General features: G+C 40.0%; 1 long non-coding RNA gene across 1 annotated transcript; it reads right to left on the reverse strand.

Annotated features, from left to right (window-relative positions):
* Positions 1 to 18,043: 18,043 nt before the first annotated feature.
* LOC110934636 lies at positions 18,044 to 19,717 on the reverse strand. Its single transcript, XR_002588511.2, has 2 exons — positions 19,375 to 19,717; positions 18,044 to 18,635 (listed from the first exon to the last, which is right to left on the reverse strand). It is a non-coding gene; the product is annotated as an uncharacterized LOC110934636 (long non-coding RNA).
* Between the last annotated feature and the right edge of the window lie 2,995 nt (positions 19,718 to 22,712).

Here is a 22,712-nt window from a genome sequence, read left to right on the forward strand (position 1 = left end):
TAGCTTTCTGTTGACTTTTTAAGTGCACGTTTGACTCGACATTTGACATAGTTAGAGTGGTGATCAGAGGGAACCCTTTTAGGGGTTTATTACCCACATAAATACCAACTCATAACTACTTTTGATCCGACAATTCACTGGACCATTTGTGAATTATCGCTATGACAACCGTTAGTTACGACGGTTTGGTTTATAAGCTAAATTTATGGAAATACAAGACCACAATGGATGTGAACGACTTACAGAAGTTGTGTCTTGCTTAGAGAGCAGAGAAGAATGCTTGAGAGCTTTAGAAGTGATCAGATGAGTGTGTTTGAGTTGTGTGAATGTTATGAAGCAAACATGGCTATTTATAGTGAAACAAGGCACTCAAGATCATTACACAACACCTACAACTGATCATGGATGATGGGCAGGTGTCCCATAGAGCTATGGGTCGAGTAGGGGGCGCCCATGCTTCATTAATTGATGGTTTGATCGTTTACAAGCTCAAAAGGCATAAAAATCCAAACATTCTGCATCTGGGCGTCCAACGCGGCCCGCATGGAGGATCCATGCATCTTTTAATGCGGGCCGCCTGAGATGTAAACATCAGACGTGTAAAAGAGGTGGCTCGCGGCCCGCCTCTACTTAACCCAAAACACAACGCGGGTCGCGAGAGGCTTGATTTTCAGGTTTTTAAAATCTTTTATAATCATTACGAAATCCTGGTAATTAATAACGAAATCTTTCGTAATTATTAACCTGACCTTTCGGGTTTGAAGGGGTAACTTTGCGGTTTGGCCCTCGGTTAATTACAACTAAGGACCTCGTGTTATTTACCCGCGTTGTTAAGTCCCCGGTTAGTTTATTAATTATTCAGAAAGCCTTAACTTCCACTGTTGACGCTTTTAACCCTTCTCATACGAATTCGATCATAACTTTCTCGTTTTAAAACGGAACTTCGCGGAATTTATACAGCATATTCTAGTGAGCGTATAATACTGTTACAAAGCCTCGGGAGCGTTAAAGGGTCACTCAGAGGTATAATTAAACATGTTGACACAGTTAACCCCTGTAGCTTGTAATCTCTCACTTTCTTCCGCGTTTCGCTTCCGTACGATCCATGATTTATTCGTTTGAAGGTACAAGCACCATTTAGGGTTACTATACAGTATATCTACCCTTGTTTGACATTTATAACCCTCGAATTTATATACTTTCACGGTTTGTCAATATTAGTCCTTTATTTAATATCAATGCCACGTGTAATCAAATGACACGTGTTAACACATCATTGGACACAAATATTCGAGGTGTTACATCCTCACCCCCTTAAAATAAATCTCGACCCGAGATTTACTCAAATAAATAGGGGTACTTTTCTTTCATTGTGGCTTCGACTTCCCACGTATATTCAGGACCTCTACGAGCATCCCATTTGACCTTTACAATCGGTACGTGCTTTCTTCGAAGCTTCTTCACCTGTCGATCTTCAATCGACAAAGGCTTTTCTACAAACTTTAAGCTCTCATCTATATGCACATCTGTGTGTGGAATCACCAATGATTCATCGGCGAAGCACTTTTTGAGATTGCAGATGTGGAACACATTGTGAATTCCATTGAGCTCTTCAGGCAAGTTCAACTTATAGGCAACCGACCCGACACGTTCAATGACCTCAAAAGGTCCTATGTACCTCGGACTCAGCTTGCCCTTCTTGCCGAAACGCATCACCCCTTTCCAGGGCGACACTTTAAGCAACACCTTTTCACCTACATCAAAGTGAAGGTCCTTATGCTTCGGATCAGCGTAGCTTTTCTGCCTATCACGGGCAGCCTTGAGACGTTCCCGTATCTGGACAATCTTGTCCGTTGTCTGGAAAACTATCTCTGGTCCTGATAATTGGACCTCTCCTACTTCCGCCCAACAAACAGGCGATCTACATTTCCTACCGTATAATGCCTCGAAAGGCGCAGCCTTTATGCTGGTATGGTAGCTATTATTGTAGGAGAATTCGACTAGGGGTAGATTCTTATCCCAGTTACCACCTAAATCGATCGCACATGCACGAAGCATGTCTTCTAACGTCTGGATAGTACGCTCACTTTGACCGTCCGTCTGTGGATGGTAAGCCGTACTGAAGTTCAAACGCGTACCCAAAGATTGCTGGAAACTCTTCCAGAAATGTGACGTGTACCTAGTATCCCTGTCGGAGATAATAGTCACAGGTATGCTGTGTAAGGCTACAATCTTATCAACATACAGTTGGGCTAACATATCGGAGCTATACGTCTCCTTGATGGGTAGAAAATGAGCTGATTTAGTCAGCCTATCGACTATAACCCATATTGTATCGTTTCCTTTCCTGGTTTTTGGTAACTTTGTAATAAAATCCATAGTTACACATTCCCACTTCCACTCGGGAAGCTCAGGCTGTTGTAGCAAGCCAGACGGCTTTTGGTGCTCGGCTTTGACTTGAGCACAAGTCAAGCACTTTGCTACATGGGCGGCCACATACTTTTTCAAGCCTATCCACCAATAGTTCGCCTTTAAATCTTGATACATCTTGTCTGTACCAGGATGGACAGAATATTTGGAACTATGGGCTTCCTGGAGGATAACATCTCGTAGTCCTCCATAAATCGGAACCCATATTTGTCCGTTTAATCTAAGGATTCCATCCTTGCTAAGAGTCAACTGTTCTTCAGTTACTCCTAACTTTTCATTAGGATAATTAGCTTCCAACACAGCCTCTCGCTGTGCAGCTAATATCCTTTCAATTAAATTGTTCTTGACCTCAATGCTCTTGGCATTGATTCGAATAGGTTTTGCCCTTTCTTTTCTGCTCAGAGCATCAGCGACTACATTCGCCTTGCCGGGATGGTACCTAATCTCGCAATCATAATCATTCAATGTTTCCATCCAACGGCGTTGCCTCATGTTCAGCTCTTTCTGATTGAACAGGTGCTGGAGGCTTTTATGATCAGAATAAATCACAAATTTAATACCATAAAGGTAATGCCTCCACAATTTCAGTGCAAATACAACGGCACCCAACTCCAAATCATGGGTGGTGTAATTCTTTTCGTGCACCTTTAATTGCCTTGAAGCATAGGCAATCACCTTGCCCTTCTGCATAAGCACACACCCCATGCCTGTGTGTGATGCATCGCAGTAAACTACGAATTCATCTGTACCTTCAGGTAGTGTCAACACAGGTGCGTTGCTTAGCTTCTACTTCAGAACTTCGAAGGACTCTTGCTGCTTTGGGCCCCAAATAAATTTTTCTTTCTTCTTGGTTAAGGAGGTCAGGGGCGCAGCAATCCTTGAAAAATTCTCAATAAATCTCCTGTAGTATCCTGCTAATCCCAGGAAACTACGAATTTCGGTAGGCGTCTTTGGCTCTTGCCAGTTCATGACTGCCTCTACCTTAGCGGGATCCACTTGGATACCACGCTCACTTACAACGTGACCTAAAAACTGAACCTCTCGTAGCCAGAATTCACATTTCGAGAATTTGGCGTAGAGTTTCTCACGCTGTAGTAATTCGAGAATGCAACGGAGGTGCTTCTCGTGGTCAGCTTGGCTTTTGGAATATATAAGAATATCGTCAATGAAGACGATGACAAATTTGTCCAAATACGGCTTGCAGACGCGATTCATGAGATCCATGAACGCAGCCGGTGCATTTGTGAGCCCAAAAGGCATCACTAGGAACTCGTAGTGACCATAGCGAGTCCTAAATGCTGTCTTATGTACATCTTCATCTCTGACCCTTAGCTGATGATAGCCCGACCTCAAGTCGATTTTTGAGAAGTAGCTCGCTCCTTGCAGCTGATCGAACAGATCGTCGATCCTTGGCAAAGGATATCCATTCTTTATGGTAACTTTGTTCAGCTCACAGTAATCGATGCACAACCGCATCGATCCGTCCTTCTTCTTTACAAATAGGACAGGTGCTCCCCAGGGAGACGAACTAGGTCTGATAAAACCTTTTGCCAACAGTTCATCCAACTGGGTTCTTAGTTCCTTCATTTCAGTAGGAGCTAGCCTGTAAGGTGCTCTTGCTATCGGAGCTGCTCCAGGAATGATATCTATTCTGAATTCCACTTGTCTATCTGGTGGCAAACCAGGTAGTTCTTCAGGAAAAACCTCAGGATACTCAGAAATGACAGGAAGATCCTCTATCTTCGGCTTGGGTTCTTCAATTATCACCTGAGCCATGTAAATGACACAGCCTCTGTTCAAACATCTAGAAGCTTTGAGCATAGATACATCCTCGGGTAATCCATACTGCGTGTCTCCTCGAATGGTAAGCGATTCACCACTCGGAGTCTTTAGCACTATAAGCCTTTTGTTGCAAACGATTTGGGCCTGATTACGGGATAACCAGTCCATGCCTAGGACTATGTCGAAACCCGCTAGTTTGAAAGGAAGTAGAGATAGAGGAAAAGAATGGTTCTTAATGGACATTTCACATCCCTCTAGAACAGTGGAGACGGTTTCTATCGTGTCGTCTGCTAACTCTACCTCGTATTTCACATCTAGGGTTTTGATAGGCATTTTTAATAATTGGCAAAATTTTTGGTCTACAAAGGATTTATCGGCGCCTGAATCGAAAAGTACTCTTGCAAATATATTATTTACGAGAAAAGTACCTGTAAGCACATTGTCGTTCAGCACAACCTCCTTTGCATCCATGCGGAAGACTCTAGCATTTGTCTTCTTGGTCTCCTCCGCCTTCCTGGCATTCTTAGGGCAGTTACTCTTGATATGCCCCTTTTCATTGCAACCGTAGCAGGTTGCGTCCTTGATTTTCTTACAATCTACAGTCTTATGATCCTTGGACTTGCATAGTCCACAGGAAAAAGTCTTTGGCTGAGACTGTGAATTCGACCCAAACCTACATTTCCCAGAGTGGGGTTTCTTGCAGATTTTGCAGTTGGGTCTTTCACCAGTTTGCCCATCTTTCTTCGTCTCTTTTGCCATCACCGTTTCCACGGTGCTTCTTTCCTGACCTTCGTGAGGTATCATCCTCACGTTTCCTCTTCTCAGCCTCCTTGCTCCTTAGCGTCCTCAGACGGACAGCGTCTAAAGTGAGAGACAAGGAGAGGTCAGTAACTGACCTGAAGGTCGTCGGCCGAGAGGCCTTCACGCTAGCCTTTATCGCAGGCTCCAAGCCCCCAATGAAACGGGCGATTCTTCTAGATTCTGGTGTCACAAGGTACGGAACCAGGCGAGACATCGTATTGAAGCTCGTCAAATAAGCCTGGCAGTCCAGGTTCGTCATCACCAGTGACACAAAGTCAGCCTCGATCTTCTCAACCTCATGCTGAGGGCAGTAGTTTTCCTTAATGAGAGCAATAAATTCCTCCCATGTCATCTTGTACAAAGCAGACTTACCTGATGCCTGCACCAACGCTCTCCACCATGCCAGGGCCTCGCCCTTAAATGACTGGGACACAAACATCACCACGTCCTTCTCTGCGCACCCACTGATGTCCACAATAGTGTCCATCTCATCCAGCCAGGTGATACAATCAACAGCACCCTTTTCCCCTGTGAATTCCCGGGGCTTACAAGACACGAAGTACTTGTAGGTGCAACCCTTGGCACCGGACGCATCAGTATATTCTCGTTCACGACGAATACTATTCTCAGCGGACGAATGATTATCGTCATCTTTCTTGGGTTTGGAGAGTGGTTTGGATTGTGACTTTGGTTTGGAGGGTGGTTTTGACACGGTTCTGCCTTGGGACTCAGTATATTGACGATCCAGAGCTGCCTGAATAGCGTTGTCAATCAGAGCCTTTAACTGTGCGCCTGTCAGATGCACTGGCGCATTGTCGTAGTCATCTTCATTAGTATGGCTATTCTCTCCATTGGGATCCGCCATTTGTAACTTGAATCTGTTACAGAAGATAACAAAATTTTATTCAGGAGATTATTATATAATTGTCTTTCATGACAATTTGTCAACCATGGTAACAGAGACCATATTTGGTTAACTTATTACTCATTAAATTAGGATTTGAATATATCCTATTTTAGCTATATCAATAATATTGGCGGCATAAAGCCTAATCACGAGGATGTTTTATACTATTAGCCGAGATTTCAGAGAATCAAAGGCATTGAGGTTTGAACCGTAGTTCTCTTACCCCTTTCTGGCAGGGAGTCATAGACCACCACTGTCTTTTGTCTTTATAAGACAATTATTACGGCCCATAGGCACTACACCTCTAATGGATGTTTTAATATGGTTGGCCCGTAGGCACTACATCACTTAATGGATGATTTAATAAGGTTGGCCCGTAGGCACTACATCACAAATGGATGTTTAATATGATTGATCACCTTCATTGGTGATTTAACCCAGGATTTATAAATCATTTAGTTGGGTTTTGAAATCCTTAAAGGATTATTGTATAAGAATGACGTGCGTGATTTTAACGAATCACATCTGCCATGATTGTTAACATGCTTGCAGCGGTTAACAGGGAATCTGAATCTTTTAATTAAGTCCTACCATCTTGGCCGGATCTTAAAAGACACCAGGCTAGGTTTCACTCGTAAGATGCTTTATTTAGGCAGATCAATTTAAAAGGAATGGTTTTGATTTATTTCATACATATTAAAACAAAACTCATAACATACATTCCATAATCTTAAATACAATCACACATTGCCCTAAATGGGTCTTTTCAAATAGTACATACCTCCATAGAGGTTTAAAAATAAGTGACAAGTCCACGCAGGGACTAACATAAAATAAGCGTCCATGTAAGGACTAAAAGATAAGTCCACGTAGGGACTGAAATACGATAAATGTCCACGCAGGGACTTCTTTCAAAGTAGAAATTACATTAGTACAACTATTAAGGGCTAGTGGTCACGTTTCTTTTTTTTTGCCCTTTAGTAGGTTCGCCAATCCCTTGAGAAATCCTCGGTGGCTCTTTTTCTCTTCCTCGAACTCTCTCTCCACCCGATCCAGTCGGTGGAGTATCTCTTCCTGTTCAGGAGGAGAGAAACGTGGTTGTGGCGTTTGTTGTGGAACTGGAGGTCTGGGAGGTATTGGATACCCATGAGCTGAGTAGTCCGGTGCTCCCATGTTCCCATGAGCTCCGTCAGGATATCGTGCATTATATCTAGCCGATACCACATATGGGTCGCGCTCATAATTGTAATTGTAATGTGCTTGTGACGGTTCGAACGGGTTGTAAGCCGTTGGACCCGTGTAAGCAGGTATGGGTTGGTCATACCCAAATGGCGGCGAATTTGGTGCAGCTGGTGCGGAGTTCGCCTCCTGTATAGGACTTGAAGGTCCTTCTTCTTGTAGTGGCGGATAGTGGCTACTACTAGAGTGTCGAGGGGTGCTGAAGTGGATACCCCCTCCTCCTCGCGTGGACATACGAGCATTTGTCCTCCTACGCCTTGGCGGATCAGGCATTACTGGTTGCGCCGGTGACGGAGGTGGTGGCGTAACTGCCACAAAGCGTGAATCCTCAGAGGGATCCTGTGGATGTCGCGGTTGTTGTGATGTCTGTTGAGGTGGTGTGTAGTACCACTCATGTCGGTCGAACAACGCTTGGAAACTATCTGGTCCCTGATAGGGTGTGCCATGGAAGGATGACCCATCAGAGACTTCTATCGGATGCGTGGGCGTACCACGAGCAGGTTCTGTTGGATCAATATCTTCATCCATATGGTCTTCGGAGAAGTGATCTTGTGGCCCTAATGGAACAAAGCCTGAAGGTTCCTGTATGTAGTCAGCTGGATTAAACTGACCTATGAAGTATGGAGTAGGGTCGTCGTAATTCCGGTGCGACACCGAACGTTGTAGAGGTATGAAGGAAGGTTGCGGGTTGTTGGGATCATTCTCTGAATTTGGCCCAAAGGAGTGCCGGTATGATGGCGTCGAGCTGTGCGAGGTGGAATGCCTCGCAGGTTCGTAAAGGTCTCTTCGTCATTGGGGTTCTTCGCTCCTTGTCATTGAAGGAGGTCTTGTACCAGAAGGTCCAGCTTCGTGATCGTGATGAGTAACGATCTCTCCTCTGCCTCTTCTTCCCCTTCCTCTTCCTCGGAATATTACTGGCGGCATTTTTCCTGCTTTATAAAACTTTAAATATCAATAATAAAAGAAAAAGACAAAATTGGAATAACAATTCGAATTTGTCCTAAGTTCTTGTCTAGACTCAGTATGTGCAATTGTGTCATTGAGATTAAACACAATAGGATAGTGTTTAATTCACTCAATATTGGCTCTGATACCAACCTGTCACACCCCGATTTCCACGTGTATCACCGGTGGGCCCGGTGGGGGATTACCGTGACGTAGTTGGCAACAATATAGTCAAACCACACAATTATATAAATGCACAGCGGAAGCTTTAAAGATAAATATATACTTCAACCTCTGGTGGTAATATCAAATATATTACAGAAGTCGAATGTATCCACAGCGGATCAAAATAATAAAATATTGTTCATTCAGATACGGCATCGAGTTTGCGAGACTATTCGTGATGCTTAGGAAGCTAATACCAGCCAATTTCGTATAGTACCTGCACTTAATCTTTTTGGGGAGAAATACGTCAGTTTACACTGGTAAATACATTCAACTGACACATTTGAAAATGTTTATTAAAATTGATTTGAATGCACAAGGCACAAACTCTTTTGTAACTTGGGAAAATTATTAAAATCTTGTGAACGTATTACATGTTCTTTTATGCGTTCAGTAGCCCGGATCGTGCCGGGTTAAAGATTAATAGACACACCACATTGCGTAAAACCGTAGTATAGAAACCAACAGCTACGTCTTTTAATTAAATGTCGACAATATATACCGGGTGTACGCCTACACCGGGATGTCGATGGTCGTGGCCATTTCGTAAAATGATGCCAAGGATATCCGGGACAACGGTCATTAACCCCCCAAAGGCTTTTAAGAAACAAAATTGTTTAAATGAGCCAATCACATTATTCAATTAACCACTTCAGCGATGGAATATATGATGCTCAATCAAGCGGTATTATTATACCGTATCCCAAGCCCGTATAGGGGAAATAAGTTAAAAGTATTTACCTTTGCAAGTATATTCCTTAATTTGATTAAATCGCCGATAGCTTTTACTGGGGCTCCTAATCTGGAACGAAGGTTTTAATTAACCTCTTAGAATCCTAACGGGTTTTTATATTAGCCGTAGCCTAGACCGGTTGGTTCCGATATATAGATATGGTTTAATCGCGTGAAAGGCGAAAACCGAGAATGGAATGTGATTCTGCCCCAAACAAGTTCAGAGACTTGTTTTATATGGGTTCAATGTTCACACTCTGTATTTTGGGGTCAAAATAATATAGTTTGACCCGTATCGGCTAATTTATGAAAACTAGTTTCATAAGCCGAACCGTGCGCGCAATAGGCGAAACGGTTAACCATGAGAGTCTTACGCTTATTTCCTAAGTCAACATGCCTTAAAGAGGTTGTGGATTCAGTAGGATACCTTCCGTGATGCCCGTAACGAGTTTAAGTTAATATTACGCCCCGTAGGGGTTTTCCGGTCATTTTAAAGACTTTTAAGGAGCTTTTCGAGTTCTACAGGAAATCTGAGTTTCCCGAACAGTTTATAAAGTCTAAAATACTTTATTTATTATTTAAAATCAGTGGCAACTGGAACCGGGTCAAAAGACCTTGTAGAACTCAAGTTTTGGCCGAAAAGGGCATATTCGGTATTTACCGAACCGTAGCCATAACCGCAGGTTATGAGCAAGGTAAAAATTATTAAAAATATTTAAAATTCCAAAAATATTATTTTATAACAGTGGGTAAAAGTTTTGGTGACGAAATCTTGGTTTAGATAGGGGTTATGCTAATTGCGCCGTTTATTACAAAAGTTTCTTATAAATGCGCTTTTTAGCATAACTCTCATTCTAGACCTCGGATTGACGTGAAACTTTAAGGACATGCTTATAATTTAATAAGCAAGGTTATGGTCCGTTCACGTGTCCGAAATACTCGTTTTATTTTTAAAAGGCCGTTACGGTCAACTTTTAGGCGATTAACGGAAATGCGTAAAAGACTCGGACAATTCCTGAACCGATCACAGAGGTCTATACCATCATGTAACCTGGTCCTAAGAGAGTCCTAAGGCATATCTATACCTCACTAAAACGGGTCAGAACTGAAGTCAAAGCAAAAGTCAAACTTTTGCGACATTCGGCTCCGAACCGGGTCAATATAGCAAATGGTCGATTCAAACGAGCGTAAACAAGTTTATATACTTAATGTCATGTTTTATGAGTGCCAAAACAGGTTTCATAGCTTATACATTACAGATTATGTATAAAACGGCAAAATAGCTTTCTGTTGACTTTTTAAGTGCACGTTTGACTCGACATTTGACATAGTTAGAGTGGTGATCAGAGGGAACCCTTTTAGGGGTTTATTACCCACATAAATACCAACTCATAACTACTTTTGATCCGACAATTCACTGGACCATTTGTGAATTATCGCTATGACAACCGTTAGTTACGACGGTTTGGTTTATAAGCTAAATTTATGGAAATACAAGACCACAATGGATGTGAATGACTTACAGAAGTTGTGTCTTGCTTAGAGAGCAGAGAAGAATGCTTGAGAGCTTTAGAAGTGATCAGATGAGTGTGTTTGAGTTGTGTGAATGTTATGAAGCAAACATGGCTATTTATAGTGAAACAAGGCACTCAAGATCATTACACAACACCTACAACTGATCATGGATGATGGGCAGGTGTCCCATAGAGCTATGGGTCGAGTAGGGGGCGCCCATGCTTCATTAATTGATGGTTTGATCGTTTACAAGCTCAAAAGGCATAAAAATCCAAACATTCTGCATCTGGGCGTCCAACGCGGCCCGCATGGAGGATCCATGCATCTTTTAATGCGGGCCGCCTGAGATGTAAACATCAGACGTGTAAAAGAGGTGGCTCGCGGCCCGCCTCTACTTAACCCAAAACACAACGCGGGTCGCGAGAGGCTTGATTTTCAGGTTTTTAAAATCTTTTATAATCATTACGAAATCCTGGTAATTAATAACGAAATCTTTCGTAATTATTAACCTGACCTTTCGGGTTTGAAGGGGTAACTTTGCGGTTTGGCCCTCGGTTAATTACAACTAAGGACCTCGTGTTATTTACCCGCGTTGTTAAGTCCCCGGTTAGTTTATTAATTATTCAGAAAGCCTTAACTTCCACTGTTGACGCTTTTAACCCTTCTCATACGAATTCGATCATAACTTTCTCGTTTTAAAACGGAACTTCGCGGAATTTATACAGCATATTCTAGTGAGCGTATAATACTGTTACAAAGCCTCGGGAGCGTTAAAGGGTCACTCAGAGGTATAATTAAACATGTTGACACAATTAACCCCTATAGCTTGTAATCTCTCACTTTCTTCCGCGTTTCGCTTCCGTACGATCCATGATTTATTCGTTTGAAGGTACAAGCACCATTTAGGGTTACTATACAGTATATCTACCCTTGTTTGACATTTATAACCCTCGAATTTATATACTTTCACGGTTTGTCAATATTAGTCCTTTATTTAATATCAATGCCACGTGTAATCAAATGACACGTGTTAACACATCATTGGACACAAAAATTCGAGGTGTTACATTGAGACTGAACAGAAACTGATCCCCTGCTGGAATCCCCCTCCCATTTTCTCTTGTTGTCACTGGGAGTAGCATAAGTAGTAACAGCAGTAGTGGTAGCCCTGATGCGTTTTGGCAGCTTGTTCTGTTCCACTGCCTGATCCGTAATACGATGAGCAAGGCGCTGAATAGCCTGGATATTATCAAGATTAGCCGATGTCACATGGCTCTGAATTTCTGGTGCTAACCCCTTGAGATACAACTCAATGCGCTTGATTGGAGGGTCCACCATAGTTGGACACAACACGGCCAGCTCGTTCGACCGTTTAGTGTAAGCTTCAATCTCTGACCCAGTCATTTTCAAATGATAGAACTCATCTTCCAGCTTGTGGATGTCTTCTCGAGTGCAGTATTCACGTTTAATCAGTTCCTTGAAGTCATTCCAAGGGGTGGCGTTAGCAGCTGCCAACCCTAAGATCTGCACTTGCGCGTTCCACCAAGTTAACGCGATTCCTTCCAACGTGCCAGTGGCGTACTTCACCCTGCGATCCTCAGGGCATTCACACATTTCAAATACCGACTCTAACTTCTCAAACCAATGGAGGAGTCCCACTGCCCCCTCGGTGCCACTGAATGTGCCTGGACGACAGTCCATGAAGTTCTTGAAAGTGCAAACGGGCTGATGAGCGTGTTGACCTAATGTGTAAGATCAGAACGAGGTTAAACATAAGAGTTGTTTAGGAACGTAGGATCTAAAGATCCTAGAATAAGTTACGACTGCAGGGTATACCTCCTGCGTTTGCAGCTGCAAGTGCCGCAGCTACTCGTTCATTGATAAGTGCCGTCAACTGGTCTTGAGTCATGTTCACACGTCCAGACATGATCTTCAAAGAAAAAGTAGTGTAAGTGAGAATGGTTCGCGAGTAGTGCGATGACAGAAGAGTGTAAGCACATGAGTGTTCTCAAGCAATAACAAATAGTGAGCAATGTAATTTAAACATACTACGAGCAAAGTTCTATGCAATTCTAGCATGTAGGTAATAAACATAAACCTTATTACCTAGGATGTTGAGTCTTGCACGTGGAGCGAAGCGTCGTTGTGGATCGTTGAGAGCACTGTTCTGGTTATAGTCTGGTTTTAATAAAAACGTTTTCCCATATTAAAACCAAGTTCTCTATAACCAATGGCTCTGATACCAATCTGTCACACCCCCAAAATCCACCTGCGGAGTATCACCGCTTGGGAGCGTGACTGACCAGGATCAAGCCACCAATCATATAAAACAATGTATATAGTTAAAGTAATAGCAATTAAACCAAACCAAATCCATATGAAAGGTGTTTCCAAAACATAAGTAAGTTATCACTATTTAGCGGAAGCGTATAAGTAAAACCCAATATAAATAAGTATGTAATGTCATAAAGTGTTCAACAAACAATCACGATCCAAGCCCACAACGACCAGCTCCTCCCTGTGCAAGCTCCATGTATCTAACGACCTGCAAGGCATGTAACAGAGGATCAACAACTAGTTGAGCGAGTTCACAGTTTATAGTTTAGTAATTGTAATAGTATGGTAAGCCTTGTGTTCGTTCATTAAGTCATGTATCGTAATAGTTTGTATCGCAGCCCTCTAGGCATGTATGCGAAGATTAGGGAAAGTTCTCAAGTATTCTAGACTAGGTATGTTCGTATCGCGGCCACCGGCACCTGTGCGAAGTTTTAGTGTATAGTTCGCAGCCTTCCTAGGCATGTGTGCGAAGATTAGTCATATTATCGCAGCCAACCCTGGCATGTGTGCGAAGATCAGTCATATTATCGCAGCCAACCCTGGCGTGTGTGCGAAGATCAGTTCTATAAGCATCACTAGTCTAGCAGTATCTTAACCAATCACCTTCCTCCCCCGAGGATCATATCACTACGTTCCATTATCTAGAGAAGTACAAATGAATAAATCAATCCCATTCCCACCCTGGGAACCCCATGCCTTGGCTGTGTGAACTCACCTTGGTTTGCTCGGTATGTTATTGCTTCTAGAGTTAATTAAGTGTCTAAGTCCGTTACACACGACCTAGGATACATTGCACATGATTCGATGTAAGCGTTACATTCAAGTAGGGTTTACAAGCCAGTGATGTCTATAGGATCATGTAGTACCATTTAATAACATACAGTCATATACGTATACAGAATCATACAGTAAGCATACGGTGACATACAATGCCATATCGGGCCATATAGGGTTTTGAATTCAGTATTGTAAACACCATGTGTAACTCAGACTATAATAACATCCACAAAAGTCATACTAAGTATCATTACAGAGAAAATTCAGATTAGCGCATGTATTTCAAGAAAGTCAGGCCCATATTGTAAGTTAACACATTCAACCAAAGTTCATCAAAGGAAATCAAACAAGAATATGAAATTCGGACCAAGGGGCTCCCCCCCTTTAAAATTCGGACAGGGTTACACCCCTACAAAAACTCGGACAGCCTTGATGCTTGTCCAAAAGTCGGACTAGGGCCATTCCTTACAAGAACTCGGACAAGCAACAACATTACAACAAAACTCGGACCCCTCTATTGATCACTAAAGATCGGACAAGGAAAGCCCAACAAAACTCGGACCATACAAGGGTTTAAAAGTCGGACCCTGTTGATGTTTTCATATAAAACTCGGACACCTTAGACATAAAGCTCGGACATTATTTGATGATAAGAAACTCGGACAACATCACATATTCAAAACTCGGACATCACAAGTAATAAAAGTCAGACTATTCTCTCATAATATTCGGATCACATGATTTATAAACATAAGTCGGACATGGGTTCATAAACAAAGAAATTCGGACAAGCATGCTTAAATATCACAAAGGTCGGACTTATGTCTCTCACAAAACTCTGACCAAACACCTAATCATACGATCATTGCGATTTCAACAGTTACACTTTATACATTTCAACATTTACGTTCTATTGTTCATGCGATCTCAAAACCCTAATTCGTACCATACATGGCACAAATCAATTCAATAAATATCATCATCATACAAGCAAATGATTTCACGACTAATCATCATCATAACACAATAATCAGAATCAATCAATAATCACAGCCTATCACATGAAGAACTAGGGTTTTAACATCAATCAATCAATCAACAATTAACATCAAACAATGATTACACAATTACCTTGATTGATTCTAAATGGATTGGAAGATTAAACTTGTTGCAAGAGACTTGTGAATCCAAGAATGATGAGAAGATGGTTGTAGAGAGGATTAGGGAATGTGAGGGTACGTGTTTTGATTCTTGTGATGATTAGTGGATGATTAGGGAATGAGATTAGGGTTAAGTATGATTTAAATTTCACTAATAACTCTTTACACCCTTAATTAATAGATTTTACAATAGTACACCATCTCAAACAGTTTCACAATTTCACCACCAAGTTTATATATTTGACAAGTCTATCACAATTAGCACATAATCATGCATAATCACACACTACATTTCATTGTATTAAAACGCTACAGTTCCATAGCCAATTATCTGTGCAAATAAACAACTAAACAATACATGAACGTGCAATAAATGCGAGATAGGAATCTTGGAAATTCGAGTTGTCACAAGGTGAGTTCACACTTTCTACAAGGCATGGGATTCCCGGTGGTTTGGGAATGGGTTAATAAACTAAAACGGAATCTACATATTATAACAACCCTAACGTAAACCTACACCCTCATAAATTTTTCGACACCCTAATATATCTTAAAATGTCTCAATATGTCTTTATATGCACCCCGTATGTGAAAACCGAGCCCAAAGTAGATTATAATATATAAAATAAATTAAAAACAATAAATATTAAGTTGAGGCGGGCCGCATAGACCCACCCCAACCATTTACGCGGGCCGTGTAAGGGTGTAACCGGACTCCGCTAAATTCTTTAGTTCATGCGGGCCGCGTATGATCCCGTTTAGGTTTATGCGGGCCGCGAGAGACCTAGAATGTGGCGCAGCCCTGGGCTGCCACCTGGCCCAACACCCGGCAAGCCTACATAGTGACCCAGCTAAGCTACGCATTGACCGGAGGTCAACGCGGGCCGCGTAGGCCCTATGCTCATGTTACGCGGGCCGCGAGAGAGACAGAATCAGGCCCTATAAATAGAACGCATCGGATTTCACTTTCCGACGTTCAAAACTTTCTTTCTTTCTCTCAATTTTACGTAGTATACACTATACCCGGGCGTTATACCCCCTAATTAGCGAGGTTCTGCTACGATGTAAGTATTATAACCCCTGGAGACGTATTAGGTACGCTGCCCGATTGATCTAGGGTTCCGTAACGGCTGTCGTGGTTCTGCCCGACGTAGTCGTTGGAATACCGTCTCGGGGAGAGTATTACTAATGTTAAAATGGGTTATTATACTAACACACGTGCTTTTGTGTAAATTATAGATTGTCACCAGGAAACCTTACGAAAACCTAAAACAGCAATGTGAGTAATCTCCTTTTTGTTAACAGTTTTTACAAAACCTTAACCTTTTTACAATGCAATTTAGCAGTGATTGAGTCTTTGTAATTCTACAATTACTGCCGGTATGTTGGGGTTTTGTATAAAAAATGTGAGTAGCGTTACCATTGGACAAAGAGTTAGCCAATGTGTAATATGACCCTCTAGTCAGACTTAACACTACTGAATGAGTAATTGGGTAGATATAAACATTGTAATCACCCTCAATACTGTTTAAATTAAATTAATATTTCTTGATTAAACTGGGATTCACTCACCAGTATTTCCCACTGACAAAATGTTTTTAAAACGCGTTTCAGGTAACAAAATGTGAAAGCCAAATAGAAGCCAGCTGGACAACACTGAAGGCTTGGAAAAGTGGCAATAAAGTTACCTAAAAAGAAATAGATGTTTTTCTTAAATAAAATAGGGTGTACCCCTATGAAATTATATGTACTGAAAACTTGGGTTTTACCCATGTGTTTAATATTATAAAATGTGGTGGTTTACTCTAATAACATATTTCCTAACTACGGTCCTGATGAAAATTTCCGCTGCCAAATTAAATAAGTAACGTGATACCACCGAAACTGGCTCACGGCCGCCCGTTCCCGGGGACTAGGGATCGGGGGTCGTGACACATATCCTCCTTGGGTTGGATATGTACGGTCATCTTCCTTGGGTAGGATGCCACTATAAATTCTGCGTATTCTCCTTGGGTAGAACTACGTACGTTCGTCCTCCTTGGGTAGGACAACAACCTTACAACTTACTAGACAAAACTCTATCAATAAGTCCCTCCTTTTATATCGACTTAATCGCCGAGGCCGATGGCGAGCGGGTCATTAGTTAATAGCGCTATTAGGTTTGACAAACCTCACACCGTGTCGTTCGAACGGGCGTGTACTAATGGATCATGGCAAACTGTCAATGATGATAGACATTGACGTAGGGCACAACTATTGTTCGTCAGTGGTCGATATGGTAACGGTCTAGTGGTTCACATGGGGAAGCCCCCCACTGATTATGGTTATGGTTTGGGAAACAAAGGTTACTGGTTAACTCGTGGTTTACGAAACAACTTATGATTTCAAAGCAAACTGGTAAAACTAAACAACTAACTGTGAACTCGCTCAACTTTGTTGTTGACTCGTTGTTACATGCCTTGCAGGTCGTTAGGTACTTCTGGAGCTTGCACGGGGAGGCGTTGATCGTTGTGGGATGCAGACTGTTATGTCCTATGCTTAACTTCTGAACTTTAACTATGTTTTGGTTGTTTAAACATTACTATGCTTCCGCTGATTTCTTAAACATGTTTGGTTTATTTTGAAACACCAATTATATTGGGTTTGGTTTTATTTACTTAATGGTATTGTTCAATATGATTGGTGGCTTGATCCTGGTCAGTCACGCCTCCAAGCGATGATACTCCGCATGGGGATTTTGGGGGTGTGACATGCTGTTTTTTCAATATGTTCTTTGTTTTCACTTGTAATCGTCGAATCTGTTGGGTAATAAAATCTTTGGTTTGGGTTCTTGTCGATTACAGTTTGATACCGTTGTTTTTTTCAATTGTTTTAGACTATGTTGATAATACATTATAAAGGTCGTAAACTGTTGGAAGGAAAAGTGATTCCTCAGTGATTCAGATCCAAATTGGATTCAAAATCTCAGTTTTAATTAGAAAAATCACATAGGCATGATTATGAGAGTAATTAGTTGATTATGACAAAAAGGACAATTTACTTTCATTACAAAACAATGAAATGTTCAACACTTGATTATCGATTACAAATTAACAAACCAAACCCTTTTCTAATATATCTTAATTACTAGAACTATTGGGAATTAAAAGAATAAGAATAGGTAAATAAGGTTTTAGCGTTTACAACAGATCAATCAAACAAATAAGCAACAGACGTCAAATGCTTAGATCGTGTGTTCCAAATACAGAAAAAAAAGCTAAATCAAATCATCTACTTACAATAATCCTCCACCGGAAGGAAACCACCAAAGATTAGCCGCTCATACTTGTGATTGAATCTTTAAAGATTGATGTAGATTGCATGATTGATTTTGTTGTTGATGATGGAATAATGACTGGATGGGTTGGAATCTCTAAAAAGCTTTAATCTATGCTCCCAAAATTGCTTAAGAAGCCTCCAAGTTGAGTAGGAATGAAAATATATCTCTAGAAACCCAAAAAATCACGTTTTAACAAAATTTATGTATCTACCGCTGTAGGCAACATTGGGACCATAGCCTACGGTGGTACTATGTTGTGAAAACTTATATCTGAGTTCACTGTAAGCTATGTTGGGATTGTAGCTTATGGTCTTCGCTTTTTGTCCTAATTAGGAGTGAAACCACCATATCTTACGACTGGGTTGTAGGCTATTACATTAGCTTATTTCTAACTTTTTGTTTCTTCGTATCTCAAGCATTCCAACTCCGAGTTTCTTTAGCTACACCTTCAATTTGCATGTTTAACCTACAAAGACACATCTTCTCGTAGTTAAACTATCCCAAATAAATAAACACATAAAACCCACAAGATTTCGTGTTTAAACCCTATAAATCAATTACAATTCCCAATCCACCCATCAATAGTATCCATTGTGAAAGTTTTTATGAAGTTAAGATTAGTTAGTTAATCAATTAATATTTAGTGATTATAATTGATTAATTAGTATGTTGAGTAATACTAAATACTTGGTTTTGAAAAAATTTAAGATAGATAAGTATATTTGAAATTTGATTCGTATTAAGTTTTTTTCTTTGTTTATGTAATGTTTTATTTGTAAGCTACGTATTATTACATTGTCACCTTTCATAACTAAACTAATAATTATTATTGTGTAATAAGTCATGTATAATTTGTATATTACAAATTAAAACCTTGCTTTGAAATAACAATTTCGTAGAAACCTTATGTTGGATATTAAGGCTGGGAGGTATGAGGCGGGGCGTTATGCCCATGTCACTTCAGCAAAAAAAAAAAAAAAAAAAAAAACCCAATAACGTCACCCTATCATATTGCGGGCATCATCAGGGTGCGCTATTGAGGGGATGTGAATGCAATGGCGAGCAATAGTGACATAGTTGTGTGTGAAGGAGGGGCAGTCGTTAACGAAAATGAGGCTTTATCTCATACCCTTTAAGTCAGAGGGGGGCCGTTATTGATGAGGTGAAGCTGAGGTGGTGAAGGAATTCGATATCAGAAGACTTACTCGGATAGTATTGCGAAAGCGGATCGAGTAGAGTTTATTTCACCGGTTCGAAGATGATCACCGATTGGAAAATCTTCTTGAATCGCAATCTAAATTTCTTCTTGTTTGCACTCTTCCCTGCCGTCTGGATTGTATTTTGTGAACCGTCAAATTCACGTACATACTTCTAATCACATTGCCTTGTTTTATAGGTCTTTTGTGACAGTTTCTTAACTGTCACAAAAACCACCTAAGTGCAATTATTGATCAGTTTTGTGGGTGGGTCGGACCTGGGTCGGGTCCAGGTCAATTAATTCCAACAGGTGGCACAATGAAACCTTTAAAAGCTTCATTCCATACCCTGTATCCTAAGAAACACATAGAATTCTAATGAGTTATGTAAAGAATAATGTTTTGATTTGATTTTATTCAGTAAATCATGAAATACATGCAATTTGTGTATTTTCAAAGCTATATTATAAAATTCATAAGGATAAGTCAATAGTTTACCGATATTATCAGAAAAGTGCATGCAAAGCCCCACTAAAATCACAACTTTTGTGTTGGATGGTAGATGGGAGTTTGGTGCTTATCCACAATTTAAGCATCCCCGTCACCCCAAATAGATGAGATTATTACAATTATAAGAGAGAATGATGGTGACATTTAGTTGTCATAAATTAAACACCAGACATAGATTGAGTGGCCACTACCCTCACATCACATTCATAATACACTCTTTAAACTCTTGGTCTTTTCATTATTTACAAACTTTAGTTTAATATCGCAACTTTTATATGCACATTTTGTATATATGAAGGAATGGCACTTGTATTGAAATTAATAATAAGATAATAAAAAGATTCAAATCAAAGTCTTAAACAAGTAGTCTTCAATACTAAATGAGTGAACAGATTTGTTAGCAGTGGTTGAAGATATGTGTTCGATATGGGTCCATTAAAAGTTAAAACAAATTATGTGTTTCCTCTTGGATGAACACGTCTATCACTCTATCTTCCATGGTACAACAACCGAAACAATATGTATATTGCCATAGACGACTCTCGCATTTGAGATTACACCAAACTCTTTGATGTTTAGTATTTGTGTAGAAAAAAATAAAGATGTGGTGGTAGAACAAATTAGAGAGTGCACCTCTCTAATTTTTAGAAACTGTGTGCTTGTGATTGTATACAGGGGCGTAACTTTATAAACTTTTCACTCAGTAGTGTCCGGTATGTAGTTTTCGTATAGAATTTTTAGATATATACGTTTTCGACCCTCGGTTTTATAATTTTTTACGTTTTTGACCCCAGGTCGGAAATATCAAGTTTCGCCACTGATTGTATAGAAAAGGTTTTTAATCTATCTCAATAAAGTATGAAGTTTAATTCCAAAGCTATATTTCGATGAAAAAGTACATGATAAAATATTATACTTTGGGTTAAAAAGGTATAATGCAACTAACATATAGAAAAGATTCCAAAGTAACAATAAGTCAAGTTCATATGCAATTTAGGTGACATTAATCATTGATATGGCACGTTCTTCGGCATATCAGAGATTAAATGACTGTAAAATAAAAATTAATTTGTAAATTTTATGAATTTGTGATGATTAAATTCCCATCTATACCATGAAAATTATGTCTGTATAGAATATGAGTTGTACCATCAAGATATTGTTTTCTATGAAGTTTGATTTGATGTACTTTATTTTATGTTAAAACTCAACTCACGCTATTTAAAGTTATATTCCATACCACCTATATGCTGCATAACTCGTATTTTTAGACCCTAGATTCATGTATAACAGTCACTAGAATATATTGTATGGAACTATCTATATTAGGAACGCTCTAGATCTTGAAACACTGGTATAATTTGTATATAACGAGTTGATGTTAACACGTACGTTATGACAGGATGTTAATTATAATTATTTTAACATCACTGTATGAGATATAGAACAACACACTAAAGCATTTTAATTAAAAAAAACAGAAAGCTTTTGATGATAGGCATAGCGACAACAATGATTAGAATTAAAACTTTTATGTATAGCCACACGCATCTCATCAGACGTCATACCGATGAATGAAAGTTGATTAAACAAAACGCTATTTTATTTCTAAAATTTATATCAAACTTATATGCTAAATTTACATATAAAAAGATACTAAAAATTTATTTCAGATTCTTACTCTGAAAACAAAAAATAAAAGCTTATATTCTAGAAAAATTAAAAGTTATTATTTGTTTTCTTTATTTTGTCATGTTAAAAATATGGAATGTTACGTATATTTTTTTTTCACCCAAAGAATCAGAATAGAATAATGAGATATATTATTATTACTTTTAATTGTCATTTTAGTCCCGGCCAGGGGCGGACCCACATTGGTGCCACCGGGGTCCCCGGACCCCAATCTTTTTAAAAAAAATAGTAGATTCGGTATATTAAATTGTATACGGACCCCATAAATACAATTAGGTGGACACCATAGAAATAAAAAGAAAGCTGATGTAGTGGTAAATCTCCATCTTTTCCACCAAGAGGTCATGGGTTCAACCGTTGATAAGCTCATTTTTCTTATTTTTTTAAAAATCTAGTTCAAACCTCACTTTAACTCGACCCGAACGAGGACCGACCTGAAAATGGACCCCATTGAAATAAAATCCTGGGTCCGCCACTGGTCCCGGCATCCATTTTGTCAGTTTAGTTCAAAGGTTTCATTTTTCGTCTGTGAGTACAGAAAAGTTTCATTGTTGCCATTTTAGTCTACTGGGTTAACTTCATCCATTTTTTATGTTAACGATAAAGGCAATTCGGTCATTTTATATGTAATTCTGTTAACTAGAATGACAATTCGGCCATATAAAATGACCAAGTTACCCTTCTCGTTAATAGAAATAATGGACAAAGTTAACCCAGTAGACTAAAATGGCAACGGTGAAACCTTTTTAGACCCACAGGGGAAAAATGAAACCTTTGAACTAAACTGGTAAAATAACTTAAACCACAGGGACTAAAATGACATTTATATATACTCTAATTTGTAACATAAATATGCAACAAGTGGTTGTAACTTATGCTTAATGGATTGTTTGCATAATGTGTGGTTGTAAAACAATTCTTCAATGTCATGACGTCTTGTCTGCTGATCCACGGGTCTTAACACCATCCACATTTAGGGCACCCACACATGCCTCCAGTAATTACCATCAATCACCACTGCTCTTCTCCGGAAGCCGGCTACTGATAACGATCACCACCGTCCGCCGCTCTGCCCCAAATCGACGTCAGGGACACACCCGCCACGACACAACGACGACGACACAACCACCGGCAAATCGAAAGGC

Source organism: Helianthus annuus, chromosome 4, assembly GCF_002127325.2.
Source record: "Helianthus annuus cultivar XRQ/B chromosome 4, HanXRQr2.0-SUNRISE, whole genome shotgun sequence".
NCBI classification, from domain to species: domain Eukaryota; kingdom Viridiplantae; phylum Streptophyta; class Magnoliopsida; order Asterales; family Asteraceae; genus Helianthus; species Helianthus annuus.